Source organism: Falco punctatus (assembly GCF_963210335.1).
Source record: "Falco punctatus genome assembly, chromosome: 6".
NCBI classification, from domain to species: Eukaryota; Metazoa; Chordata; class Aves; order Falconiformes; family Falconidae; genus Falco; species Falco punctatus.
Window position 1 is genome coordinate 25,401,323 of NC_137585.1, and position 12,398 is coordinate 25,413,720.

At 45.4% G+C, this 12,398-nt stretch overlaps 1 protein-coding gene and 1 long non-coding RNA gene across 3 annotated transcripts in view; both read right to left on the reverse strand.

Moving 5' to 3' along the window:
• Positions 1 to 4,545, reverse strand: part of LOC308066357 (uncharacterized protein) — a 60,457-nt gene extending 55,912 nt beyond the window's left edge. For both annotated transcript variants that reach the window (XM_080393536.1, XM_080393537.1), the window contains exon 1: positions 2,379 to 4,545. The gene's annotated coding sequence lies outside the window, so the exon portion shown is untranslated. The remainder of the gene's footprint in view (positions 1 to 2,378) is intronic.
• Positions 4,546 to 5,590: 1,045 nt separating this feature from the next.
• On the reverse strand, positions 5,591 to 11,438 carry LOC308066365. The gene is made up of 3 exons (XR_013929138.1): positions 9,169 to 11,438; positions 7,676 to 7,730; positions 5,591 to 6,597 (listed from the first exon to the last, which is right to left on the reverse strand). It is a non-coding gene; the product is annotated as an uncharacterized lncRNA (long non-coding RNA).
• Between the last annotated feature and the right edge of the window lie 960 nt (positions 11,439 to 12,398).

Consider the following 12,398-nt stretch of genomic DNA (forward strand, 5'->3'; position numbering starts at 1 on the left):
GATTGAAGGTAGTCTAGCAGGTCAATAAAGTTAGTGAGAAGTAGTTTTCCAATATTTAGTTTTCTTTTTCTTTTCAAAACTGCTCCCCTGCCCCACCCCAGTATTACTGGACTTGCTGGAAGTCTGAATACTCTGATATCACTGGCAAAAGCACAGCTGCTGCAGCCACTGGAAAGGGCAAAATATATTGGTTTGATAAAAAGCTTAACCCTGCATAGGGCAGATGCATCAGAATGCAAGCTGGTAACAGCCTGCAAGTTCTCAAAATGTACATGGTCAGAAGGCAGCCCTGTCGCCTTAGCCTCAGAGAGCCAGGCAGCACAAAGGAGTAAGCTGCCAGGCCTTAGAGGAAAGCAGACTTGCTTGCAAATCTGCTCTGAGCTGATCAATGCCTGGAAAACAGATAAACAGATACCAGGCTGCTCAAGTACCTGGGCTAACAGGCCTAACCAACCTCAAATGTAATTATGAAATGTAATTATTTTTTTTAATTGATCATGTGACCAGCCCTTGCCAGGAGTTACGAAATACTATGCTTTTTTCAATGCACACTGTGTTTCTGCAGAAACACAGGAGGAGAGCAGGCTCAGCCTGTGGCTGCATGCACACACAGCGCAGTCAGATTCAACCCTTGTTAAATAAGAAACCATATCAACAGGGAAATATTTGGAAGCATCTGAGTGTTATAACAGAGTAGGAGGAGAGAAAACAAGATCACTAATGAGAACTGTATGTCCCTTTAGTACCAAGCATAATAGGGTTGTTTTGCCTCCCCAGGCAGCGATTTTTAAAGTCATACCCTCTGTAGAACAGCTTAAATTAAGTGTGCTTGCTCCCACACCAAAGTTTATGAGCTTCCTGCTCAAATTGGATGCTGACACCATGCCGTGTCACTGCATACCTGAATGGGATGCTGAGAGCAGAGGGTGGGGAAAGCTGGGCCCTTCCTCTGGGTAGAAATCTTTCAAATCCAGAGGCGAGATGAGGAACATTTGCCTCCTGAGGAAGGTGCTGCGGTGTGAACAGCACTGCTTGTTAGAAGGCACACACAGGCAGGCATGACTTGGCTTAACCCACAGTGGAAGAGAGTTTGGCCAAGCTGAGCTATGGGGAGGGTACCCTTCATCCAGGAGGCTGGTCTTAAAAAAAAAAACAAACCTCTTTCACCACAGTCTAGGTTGAAAAGCAATGAGTTTATCACACAGCTTTGCACAAGGGCAGGGCAAGGGCTTCTGCAGGTACTCAGCACTGCTGGAGGACACGGGCCATGTCCTTGCACCAGGCGACAGGGAATGGCACTGCAGTGTGGGTGCAGCGCTCTGGAAGGGGTAACATCCAGCAGGCTGAGCCACAGGAGCTTGCCTGTAGGTTCATTTTTTGAATATATTTTGAAAAAATAATTTTTGCATTCAGGGTAATACCTCAATTCTGGTCATTACAGTGCCATGCGCTTGCCATGACTTTGAGCTCACCCAGCTATGAGATGCTCAGCTGAGACGAGCCCACTCCAGTGTGGGCCAGAGCTTCAAGTGTGTTTCCAGTTCCTGCTAACCAGCCCTGGAGCTGCTGTGCGACTGATGCCCCACAGTTGGCTGTGCTGCACTTGCCTGAGGAGAGAAATCATCCCACCTCCTGTTGCTTATCACTTTGGAGGACCTATTTTCATCTCAGTGGTGTGATGTCGTGGAGCACCAACAAGGATGCCAATGAGGAGGAAAGCACACGCTGCATGCCAACAGCCTGGCTACAGCACAAGTCTGCAAGCAGAGCCGGTAGCACGTCCTCTCCTGAACAGATTGCTTTTTAAAACCGTGAGCAACAGCATTCTCTAATTTGTTGCCAGAGCTAGTGTCACCCAATAACTCGGGGGTACTTCAGCCTTTTCATCATTCTTCCTTCAATACTGTCACAACATTAGATGTGGAGAAACGTTTAAATGCTTAATAGGAAGGAGGCGGCACATCACTAAGACAGGGTGGTTTGTTGTGCATTATAAAGCAGCAGCAAGCTGACAATGTCTCACCCAAGACCACAGCCCTGTTTAAGCAAACTACATGCATAAGAGATTTAGTAATTCTCTGCACCTTGAGAAACTCAGTCCAAATCACTGAAGATAAACCCACCCCCCCACACCTCAATTCCAAGGATGGTAAGGGAGAGAGAGAGAGCAGAGTAAGCAACATACCCAAGTGCACAGGAAACCTGCAGCATCAGTGTTAATGCAGCCTTGCTCCTCTACCTGAGCCCACTGCTTCTAGCTATGAGAGGGTCTTCCTTCCCTTGGCTTTGCTCACCAGCTTCCCTTCCCCTCCTCTCCTTGCATACATACACACACACCATCTTCCCAGGACAAAATCCAGAGAGCTGTGTCCACTTACACTGAGATGTTAGGAGACTCAAACTTGTTACTGGGCACTACCCAGAGCTGCTCGTGAACTGAACCAGCTCCACCACCTCCTGCAAACCGAGTGCTGCAGCCTCTGGCACACGACAGCTCCACGCAGCTCTGCAGTCACCCTACGTGCACGCCTCCCCCATTAGCTTTGTGGGCAGCTTCGCTGGCTGCTTCTGTGCCGAGGTCTCCAGTGCACTGCCGCTTCCCTGCAGCACTCTCTGTTCAGCATCTGAGGAGAGGCACAGCATGCTTAGAGACAGTTTAATACAAAAGTCAGGAACAGTCAGCACAGCCGAGCACTTCCTGCAATAGGAAAGCAATCATATGAAGGTCAGATAAAGGAGCCAGTTGTGGGTCAGTATCTGGCTCAAAAAGCCCTCAGGGCTTTGAACCTTTTGTATGAAGGCATATGTAAAAGCTGTATGCGATGCTAAAGCCTTCACCTCTGGAAAGATTTACAGCGACAGAGCTGAGCAATTCCCTGCAGTTTGCTGTCGGGCCATGAAAGCCATTACAGCTCTCCACAGAGAGTCAGTGGTCAGCAGCCAGTTGCATCAGCTCCAAGGATACAGAAGATCTCCAGCCAGCTCCCAATTTACCTGTGGGGATGGTCTGGCTACCACAGAAGTGATGACTTGTTTTGTTAACTGGTTTTAGTTTAGAAGGAAGTTCTCCCTTCGTCAGCACCTGTGTTAACATTTCTGTTAGGTCATTGTGGGACTATGAATGATGCCAGAAGGGAGAAAGACTGGCAGCTGCAGCACGAAGCGGGAGAGGCCAAGTGCTCATCTGACCTGAGAGTGGACCATTATCCACAACATGCTCTTTTTTTTAATATATACTTTAATTTCCTGCTCATAACTGCAGCACACTTTATTCAGGATACAGAGAGAGAAAAAAAAAATTAAATTTATTCCTGTTAGCAGAATTCCTCCATTTTCTGCTGGCAGAAATGGAATAAAATATAGGATGGGCAGAAAAAAACATGTAAATTCTGTCCAAGATTAGTTTTTTTCTCTTTCTCAGGAAATGCTGTGGGACAATCACTAAATGGAAGATTACATACTTGGCTGCACATGTGCATATGCAGGGAGGAGGAGGGAAAAAGCTCTGGAAGACAAAGGTTTTGTATCAGTGATTTCCTGGTGCAACTACTTTGAGCCAAAGCGAAACATTTCTCTAGAATGACAAATCAGTTTATTTAACATGGGAAAAAAAAAAAAAGACTTGAAGCTATCTGATGGGTCTTTGAAATCTCTCAAATCCCATCAGATTAAACAAACTGAAGTGGTAGATTTCTCCAGTTGCCAATGAGACTATAAAGCCGAATTCACCTTGACCTGAGGAGCCTCAGCAGGAAAGAAACTTCTGGGAAAGAAGAGAGAGACCTGGTGCAGGGAAGCAGTATGACGATGCTGGGTTCACATGGAGCACCTCAAACAGGCCGGCTCCCCTCATTTCTGTGCATGAGACTCCCCCCAGTTTAAGAACTGGAGCCTCTTCTTTTTGTAAGATACCATCACTTTCACACAATCAGTCCTTATTCACTAGCATATGCTACTCTTTCTCTAGCACTTTCTGTGGCAAAATTTATCCTGCAGAATTCTGAATGCGGTGTGAATTATCTCTAGATACACACACAATCATGGGGCTGGTCGGCATTTTCACAAGCAGCTGCTTTTTACTGAGAAAAGTATCTGTCCAAAGATTGTATTCAATGTGAGAGCCAGAAGTACATAATACAAGTATTATGCTTCTGAAACTCCCATTCTAATTTCTGCTGAGCTTTGTTTTGGGGGAAGGCATGAAGAAGAGGAGGCAGTGGAAACTTTCTGCAGGAAATCACCTGGATATATTTTTTCTTCTTCATTTTAAGTTGCCTCAAAAACTTTACCAGACAAAACCTCAATGCACTTGGTATATTTTATCCAAAGGGATTATATTCAGGACTCATCTCACTTAGACAAAGAAAACTCACCTTTCATTGGCAGTTTTACCTAGTCCAGGAAAATCCTCACCCTTGACTAGACCCTTGGTTTCTCCGGGCTGGCACAGCCCACACCCCAGCTGACAATGCCGTGAAGAGTAAATGGCACATCTTCCTTGCTGCAAACCAAGGGGCCACCAGAACCACCCTGGGAAACAAAAGAGAGAGGCAAAATCTGAGATTTGAGATAATCTCAGTTATCTCGTTTGGCCTCTGCACTGCTGCAGCTAAGGAGGGAGCTGGCACAGACAGATTTGCCCAAGAAAAAGCCTCTGGCAGGAACAGGGCACGCAGCCGCTGTGCAGCTCAGCCCTCGCCTGCCACGAAGAGACTGATTTAAAGGCTCGCTTATCAGCGTGGAGTGAAGGCTGAGCACAGCCTGCAGACAAAATATTCAATAGTGCTCTTCAGTGTTACACAATTTATTAGTCTGCCATAAGATTGTGGTATTGAGCAGAACTCACATTTTGACTTGACAGTGCCTCAGTCAAAATCACTTTCCCTTTTATTTACTCAGCTGTTCTTACCTGCTTGCCTAGGATTTCAGGGAGATTACTTAGTTCTTTAACAGTGCTCTGAATACAAGAGTTTTATAAAAACAGTAGAAGCTGTCATAGTTTACCTTGACAAAAGAGTGCCATGAAAAAGAGTTCCAAGCAAGCTACAATGGAAAGTGTTTCACTGGGATAAGAGACGGGACTTGGGAAGTGCAAGGGCAACATCTTCTCATCCGCAGGTCACACAAAAATTACTATCCAGAGAGAGATGAATAAACTCCGTGGTCCCACTTCCAAGCAACACTGTACCCTGCATAGATCTCCCATACAGATCAACTGTGTCTATTGCTTTTGTGAGTCCACTCCAGGGACAGCAACTTGTTGGAGCTTTTAACTGTCACTTGCTACATGCTGTCCTCCCCCCTGCCCTCCCCAGTCCCTTGCCCTAGGTGACCTACAGACACCCATATGCAGGCACTTTCAGGAGTGCTCACCTTTAGTTTTACCTCACCTGACAGGAGTCCTGGCCTTCCACAGAAACAGAGCCAGCACAAAGCATCCTCACTATGAACCCTCTGGTTCTGAAGTAGTAATTTCTCTCACAGATATTATTCTCAAGTACAGGCACTCGTGTCTGCTGCAACTGCCTAGCTCAGCTCCCATCTGCTTGGGAAATAAATATGAGGTTAGGTCTGGGCAGAAGACAAAAATACAAGATGGAAAAGTAAGTTTGGCTCTTAATGGGCAAACATGCAAAATGAGAAAACCCATCTCCTCCTTCCCCAGACACAGTGCAGAGGGAAGAGGAGGATAATATCTCTGTGCTGTTGGGGCAGACACACTGGCCTCATAGCAGTGTTATACTCCAGAGGGACGTCTAGCTGCATCAGGGCAGTGTCGGACTCACAGCTCAGCATGTCCAAGTGGGGATGCACCATGATGGTCTTCATATGTCTCATCTGTGACCAGGGCAGAGGGGTCAGGGCAGAGGAGGAACAAGCTGCCCTTTAAGTGCGTGCTGAAAGCATACTTGTAAAAGAAGGCAAAAATCCCACAAAGGATGACCAAGCTCAAAATAGTTCATTGAAAGAAACAAGGTACAAAGACTTTGAAGACAAACCCCTCACTTCCCAATTTTTCGGTTAAAAAGATTGCTGAGACAGATCATGTAGATCTCCTGAGCCTAGAGTGAAGGCTGACTGCTTCACTGTGCAAATTCAAGCCACTGAGTTTTTGGCAGAAGACTAGTGTGAGTCACTTGTGCTTCTTTTCTACATGTATTTCTTCCTTTTCCCCGTTAGGAAGGAAGAGTCAGCAAGCTTTTTATAGACAGATATATTGCTCAGCACCAAGAAAGTAAGATGCTGAAGACACTCAGTCACCTCTGTTAGATTTTAAGACTTTACTGCTAGTAATAAGAACCAGATATAAAACATCCTTCTATAAACTGCAAGTTAGTTGAATGAGACCAGAGTTACTGGATTTCCTTTCTTATTCCTCAACAACCTGTGCCACATACCACTCATTTCGCCTTGCTGTCAACACTGTTTTATCTGTGTATATAGATCTGCGATGAATCATGGAATCATTTGTAGGGGCAAATACACCAAAGTCAACATTTTTACTGTTATTGCTGGGTTTTTACCTATCCTTTTGACTGTCTTAGGGCTCTATCATGGTCTCCTACTCTCACAGTCCAGTGCAAGGGTTTGTTAAATCTGTATAATGAAAGCAAACAGATTGGAGCTACTTACAGTCACCCATACAGCTTCCTTATTCAGCAGTCATACAACCATTCTGGCTCTTGTCTAATTAGTCACTTATTCCCAGGACTGCTGAGCAAGAGCTTCTCACCACGACAAATGTGTTGCATCAGTTTTGGCTTTGCTACAGCTCTGATAGGAGATTGTCCAATTAACTTTAGTGAATCTCCTACAAGGAAGACCAAAATGTTCCCATCTCTAAAACCAGTAATCATGGAGGAAAGGCAGAAGGAAGGTTTCATAAAAGACAAGCAGGTGTGAATATAATTTATAGCTCTCCAGCTGTTTTCACCCCATGTGGAGGAGCAGGGGGAGCTCACAGCATGGGGAGAAGGGCAGAAGTGGCCCGGGGACATGCTGGTCATGCTTACAGCCGCACAGAGTGGGCAGCCGTCAGTAGCCACACAGGGCTGATGACAGCCCCATCGCACTGGTAGTCTCCAAGGAGCACCAAGGTGGCATGCCATGGCCAACAGTGAGGGCAGACCTCCTCTACCCCACTAACACGCTTGAACAGCCACTGGCGAGTAAGTGAGGGAAGGCCACAGGTGTCTGCAAGAGAGCCAGAAAACTAGTCATAATTTCACAGGCAACTTTCTTGTTTTCCTGATAACCTCACACAGTGGATACAGCAAGGCCAAAGACACAGGAAAGACCAAATTTGTCTGCTCTGCCTGGAAGTGGTGGGGCAAGGGAAAGCAGATACGTGAAAGCTGGAATCCTAAGGAGGTGAGCACTTCAGAGAGCAAATGAGGCTCAGGCATTGAAAATGAGTATCTCCCATCATCCACCCTGTGTTCCCGCTTCCAACAGGAAGCGCATGCAACCAAAATGGAGAGGATGTACCACATATATGGAGAATGAGAGACAGGGCATCTGCCTATCACTCTTCATCCATGCAAGAAGTGCACAAAAAGGGGGTTAGGTCAGAAAGCATCTGCCTCACTGCATAATCCTCTTATATGTTAGAGGAAAGCTCCTCAGACCAGATAAACTGAGCAGAATTTAATTTCTTTAACTTAAGGGGACATACTTCAGAGGCAACATCGGTGCAGTAGCTAATCCTGAATCTTCTCTTCCTGCCTCCTCTGCAAGAGAAGAAATAAGAGTTAGCTCTGACTTGGGTCAATAGCTCTGGCTTGCCCCCTCAGAAGCCCCCACTCTGGAAGGGAAAAGTTATTCATCCCTCAAGCAGCAGCTGGCACTCAGTCATGAGAGCAAAAAGCAACAACAGCAGACTAGCCCCCCAGGATCAAGACTCTCCTCTATCACGAGATTTTTCAAGGGGAATATCAGGCTGAAAGAATTAATAAGGCTGCTTGTTTCAGGTAACAGAAGTTATTAATCTCATTTCTCAGTGAGAAAAAAACCCAAAACGACCCACCACCACCCCAACCCCTTTGATTCATCTCCCTTATGCAAGGAAGGGAGCTCTTCCACAAGTAGCTATTCTGTTTTAAAGTTACCTTGACAGAATGCAGCAGGATTAGCCTAAAAAAATAAGCTCAGGTGTCTAAGAATAGCTGCAGATGATGCAGACATTGTTAGACACAGCAAACATCTCACTGCTAACCTAAACGAACAGAAGTAAGCCAGGTTTTAAACCCTCTGAAACTGTTGTCCCCATCACTTTCAAAATGTATCAGCATGATATTCCCTGATCTCAGCACTGGTTTGGGAGCTAAGAATCCACAGAGATTAGCTGTGGTAATGAACAAGAATCTGCATTTTTAAAGATGAGGAAATGTCATCCTGTAAGCACTTCTGACTTTAGCTGATCTACGTTTCTAAAAAAAACCCCAAACCCTAGAGGCTTGGTGACTTCCCAATTAAAACAAGAACTTTTGCTGAAGAGGTGCCTGCAAAGCAATGATAATCAGTGATATCAGTAAGCAATGGCAGCCAGAATTAATATACTACAGTTATGCTACTGGTACACAAAAGTAATCCCAATTTTCTCATAGTGGAATTAAAAGTAATTTTCAACAGACAGTGTGAATACCCTCCCCTGCACACACACCCCCCGCCCCACCTGAGGAGAATAATATTTGTCACCGTTAAGGGGTGCAAGTAAAGTCTCTATCGAATGGTCTACATGTACATGAGGACCTAGAGAACAGCTGCTAGACTTCTTATTGAGAACACTCAGTTTGCGCAGCACCTGGAAGTCCCATAATTGCAGCTGGCTAGGAAGCTTGCACTTATTCCAGAGGAGCTTTCATGTAAGGATCTGAATTTCTAATGGCAAAGCTGTGCTGGAAAGCATTGCGTGAAACGCTCCAGGATGCTGAAAGCTCTCCCCTGAAAGCTTCCAGATCCAAATTTGTCAGCCTTCTTCCCCCCACTTAAATACTCCTTTCCAATGGAAACCAGATTTCTTTTCAAGGGAACTGTAGTGTTAATACTCATGCAGCATGAAAGCAAACACATGCAACTAAATTACCACCACAAAATAGATGGGGAAAAAATAGAAGCAGTTTGCCAAAATCACTTGTGAGTGGCAAACCCAGGACACAAGACTCTTACCCAGTTTATTGGGTGTAAAGAAAAGAGCACCAGCCCCACATCACTCTACTCTGTCTTTTGGTTGACATACAGGACTGTAAAGAGGTAGCCAGAAACCAGTTCAAGTATCTTCACTTCTGAGCACCAGATTGCTTTTCACCTTAAGAATAGATATCAAGCTCTGCTGAAGTGAGTGTGGTGCTTGGAAGTTGTTTTTTTAAGAAGAGATGGGGTGTTACAGCATGCTTTCATTTCATCCACGTAGGAGGAACATCTGGAAATATAGATGTTCGAAAAAAGGAAGGTTAAGAACATTTATTTCACTGAAGTTAAAGATTTTTATATTGATAAAACTGAAGCAGATTTAAAGTGAGGAATTAAAAAATACTTCATTCTGAAAGTGTGGGAAAGCAATGCCTCAGGTTAGCAATTCCTCATTAATGAAATTCCAGCAGTTCAATTCATAAAGAATTCATATCCATTTCAGTAGAATTAGACACCCATCAACAACTGTTCTTTCACTGTGCCTTACTCTGAACATCTGTCTTTTTCAATGACACTTAGAGCAAAGTCGCTCTTGCTCACTCCTTTGATCGAGATGCAGAGTGGAGGCCTGATCCAGCAGCACACATTGGTGTGCTCTGCTGGCTCTGCAGAAGAACAGGAGCCATGCTCCTGTATCCAGCCCTGCAACAGCAGCTGGCTCCCCACAGGAAAGCATGGCCTTGGACCAGGATGTGGGATCTCCTGTGCCAATGGTGCACTTGGCCGCATCATGATGGGAAAGACAGATGGGCAAGCCTCCAGGTTACTGAAGAAGCCCACACATTGCCCTACCAGTGGCACCAAGTACCATGTTACCGGGAGAGTGTATTTTGGTAATAAAACATGCCTGTTTCCACAGGGATTTCTAATCTAAGTCTGAAACTATTAGTGCTCACCCAACTGGTTTTCTTCATCACCACAAACAGTAACAGCACCATAAATGCAGCCCAGGGTAAGTTCCACAGCAACGTCTTCAAACTCCAGCTGCAAAGCAGACAAGAAAGAGGGAATCATTGACTGAAACACTTAACCTTCTTAACCACAGGCTGAAGAAAAGCTAGATTTTGGAATAATTTGGGCGTGGCTTTCTTTGGTGTGTCAGATTTAGCATCAAAACAGTCTGTTGACAACCCTGGCCTGGCTGCTCCTTCCAGTGCAGGGCTGCAGACAGGTCTGCAGAGGGTGGAGCTGGCCTAAGCTTTGCCTTAGGGAATTTCAGCTGTCATCTTTACTGCAACACTCAATGTCTAGTACTTCTGAAAGGCCAGTGTCCCACATGGAGTGTCCTTCCAAGAGCTTTTCCTTCAGGCGTACAAAGTGGGTGATTTTTCATTTGTTTGTTTTGTTTTTAATCTGGAACACAAGTTCTTGCAACAACAGAGCAGCAGCAACCCAAGCAACAGGACTTCATACCCTCAAGCACCCCTAGGCTTAACACTGTTTTTCCGCCCCTTAGCCAAGGCAGCAGGGAAGGAATGATGTTGCTGCTTTGAACAATGTAAATGGCAGCATGACTCATCGTGGGCTGGGATGAGCTCGGTGGGATACTTGCTGCACACAGCCAGCAACAGGCAATAAAAATAGAGAGATGCTGGTACTGTGAGTGGGAACTCTTATCAGACAGCCCAGGCACAATGAAAAGCAGACACCTTGGTATGGAGCTAAGGAGTAGCTTGCAGGGTTTTGATACTGCCTTGAGGAAAAGGCTGACTGTCCTCTGCCTTCCTCTCTACCTTCCCTTTACCCTCCGATTTGTGCTGGACTTCAAGATAAAGATACCCTGAGATGAGATTGGTGCTTACACACTTCAAGCACTTATAACAGTCAGAGCCCCTCCATACACAAGTTCAGAGGTGACGTCTAATTGATAAAATATGCTCTGCAAAGAACCAGTGACCTGAAAACCTTACAATTTACAGCCTTGCATGTCACAGATGTTTCTGGCAGGATTTTATTGAACCGCTCCCCTGAACAGTTCTTAGTGCAGAGGTTTAAGTGCAGTTTCTCCTTTTATTACTTTTATGACATACTCTGCTAGACCCTCAATGAGCCAGTGGCACTTTGTGTTCCTGGGATACAAGCCAGGCTAATTAGCAGTATCAATCTTCCCCTCTTCCACTAACATTGCGACACTCCCACAGCCTGAGCCTGCAATACTCAGACAAGAAAGGAGACAATTTAACAGCTGGGATTATACGATACTTTTAATAAACCCAGATCAACAACTTGATTTTTAAGGAACCCAGCACACACCAAGGATAGGTGTTATTTTAAGGGGGTCAGGAAGGAGAGGAAAGGAATTTTTACAGCATCAGTGAGATAACCTGCTTCAGAATCCTTATGGGTGACCGTGAGGGTGGGCTCAAAGCTGCGGCCAGCGTTGCTCCCATCAGAAACAAACATTAACAGTGGCCTGGTCCGATTGTCCCCGCAGAGGGGCTGGGACACATTGCCACAGGATTTACCTGAAGGAGACAAGGAGCTGATGTAAGGGTGGGCTGAACATACATTTATTCAGGCAAATCTTGCAGTGGTTTGTTAGGCTAGATCCCACTGGGAAGGTCTCATCTCACATTGAGTGGAGAGAATACACAGCTTTCCTTACCTGTAAAATATTTAGAGGCTGTACTGAGAAATGGAGGAGATGTGACTTCATCCAACACAACCACATGAACAACCAAATATTCTTAGAGGGTAACTTGCGTGGCTAAGATTTAACATTATTACCAACACAACGCCATTAGTACTAAGTTAGAGTGCAGAGGTAGCCAGTATTTGCAGGAAATTCCTGCAGGAGCTGAAAGCATCTTTGTGTGACTTGATATCAGTATGGCCAGACCAAAAGATAAAGGGTACAACAGCTCTCCAGCCAGCCACAGCCATCTTGTGAGCATGGCTTGTACAGGATCTGTATTACAAATAGACTTTGTGTCACCCTGCCTTCCCCCACAGAGTTATCCTGCCCAGCAAGTGTAGCCAGGGATTTGCATTGCAGGAACACACAGCCACTGTCACCCAGACACTGATGAAAGTTGTGCCCAGGCCAGCAGTGTTCAGGGCTTCTGAACCCTGGGAAACACTTTGATGGGTGCTCTGAGGATAATTCAGTGTTTGGCTGATACAGCCAAACTACAGTTACCTGTTGTCACAGTAATTATCCTCCAACGCCTGGCTGTACCAAATGCAGCCACTTTCTCCAAAAAGCA